The following is a 2,303-nucleotide window of genomic DNA, read 5'->3' as shown; positions in this document are numbered from 1 at the left end:
TAGCCCATGCTCCCTCAGAAAAAAAAATAACTAAAGATCTCTGTGTTATGTTATCATCCAAAAATGGAATAACTTTCTTAAAACCAAACTATTGTCATGGTTTAAACCCAGCCAGCCAGCTCGTTCACTCACTCCCCCCCCCCTTCTTGCCCTCCCCCTACTCCCGGAGGGACAGAGAGGAGAATCAAAAAGAATGCAAGTCCCACGGGTTGAGATAAGAACAGTTTAGTAACTAAGGTATAACACAAATCACTACTGCTACCACCAATGATAATAATGATAAAGGAAATAACAAGGGAAGAGAATACATCATCTCACCACCAGCCGACCAATAACTTGCCCCCCCCAACCCAACCAAGCACCGACCGATACCTCCTCCAACCCCTCAGTCCCCCAGCCCTTCCGGCTAACTCTCAGTTACCTCCTGGGCATGACGTGCTGTGGTATGGAATGCCTCTTTGGTCAGTTTGGGTCAGGTGTCCTGTCTCTGCTTTCTCTTGGCTTTCCCTCCTCCCTGGCAGAGCATGAGGCTCATAAAGTCCTTGGTCAGGCTAAAACATCAGCGTTACCAACTCTATTCCCAGGCCGAAAGTCAAAACACAATGCTGCACCAGCTACTAAGAAGGAGAAAAATGACTGCTACTGCTGAACCCAGGACAGTAAAGTTTTTCTATTTTTCAGTACCTCACCACCACTATTACAAATATTGCATTACAAATACTGCATGCTACAAATACAAATTGCACTATTATATACAGGGGGCAGTAGACTGGGGCTTGAGAGGTTCAAGTTGCACCTGAAAAAGAAAATGCTCTTCACCAGGACAGTGTTGCAATACTGGAACAGGTTCCCTGTTCCATGCTCTGGGAGAGACTGTGGCATCTTCATGTTTAAAGTGTCCAGAACTCAGGTAGGCAAAGGAACGGCTGACCGAGCAGTGGGGACAGTCCCACTCTGACTGAAAAGTTTCGCTAGGTGACCTCCAGACATCCCTTCCAGCCAGCATTTCTGTGATTCTGTCTCTTGTAGGACCTATGCCATTCCTGCCACCATGCCAGTGCAGTTGTTCTGTCACACCAGGGTCACTGAAAAGCACAAGGTATCTACCCAGTCATGCATTCTGACAAAAAGCTGGTAGCAAACACAAGCCTGCATGAAAGCATTCAACAAATACATAGACTTTTAAAATAATGTGCCTCCAAAATAACCAGAAACTGTAGAAAGCTGGCAAACCTATCTGAAAATATACAGTTGGACTCTGTGGACTCATAAAACACTATCCTAATGTTTCACTCTCACTTCATATTTAAGAGACAAAGCCCTTAAATGAGACAATTCAGATGGTAGGCAGATGATACTGATTAACTGCAAACTAGACAGGAATGTAAAGCAATAAAAATAATTTTTCTCTAAGTTTTCTACCTACATCATATATCCCAGTGCCATAACGTCCCCAAATCTTAGTACTTCAGCTGAACTTCTGAGATAAATAATTCAACTATATGTGGTCTTCCCACTTAATGTGCGGTAAAGGAAAAAGGGAATGGCAAAGCTGGAAACAATCAAGTAACATAATTAGTCATGCCAGCTGTCCTCAGATCTGTTGTTAAGACTAATATTTCCATTAAAGCAAAGCTTTCATTTCAAGCAATTAATTTTAAAAGCTGTGCTATGAATCAAAAAACACCATTCAGAACTGTCAACACATAAAGCCACTAAAAAAAATACAGCAGGATGTTAGAAGAACAGAAATAAAACATTTATATTGAAAAAATCAACCACATGCATTAGCCCCAACAATACCTCATATCCCCTGTGCTGCAAGGGCAGACTCCTTTCAGATTTTGCCTGTGTCAGCACTCTTTCCTGTCCCTTTCTCTGGGCCAGCACTCCTTGGCCCAACTTGATGCATAGGCAGCATCATACCATGCCCCTACTTCTCCATTAAATGCAGCTTCCCATGGCCTTCCAGGCCTGTGTAGATCCCCACAGTCATTTGAATGACCCTAAATGCTGCTTTCCTTCAGATTTGCTCACAGCTCCCAATGCAGACAGGGATGTGCTCTGCCAGCCGCCTTACAGTGCTGGGACCAGGCAACACCAGTGAGCACAGGTGCTGGAACCTCTGGTTTAATTTCCTTCTCCCCACTCCCTACCTGTCTGCACCCTGCATTTCTTACTCTTTACATTCAGTTGAGCTCAAACTGGACCTGTAGAGGTGTCCCTGATAGGGTAGAGCCAGCTCCATCACAGAAAAGGCAAGCAGATGTGACTTGGACTCTTAGAGGCATCACACACTGAAC

The sequence above is a fragment of the Pezoporus occidentalis genome, unplaced genomic scaffold (genome assembly GCF_034315485.1).
Source record: "Pezoporus occidentalis ecotype Australia unplaced genomic scaffold, CSIRO_AGI_Poc_V1 ctg81, whole genome shotgun sequence".
NCBI lineage: Eukaryota > Metazoa > Chordata > Aves > Psittaciformes > Psittacidae > Pezoporus > Pezoporus occidentalis.
This window is presented reverse-complemented; position numbering follows the sequence as displayed.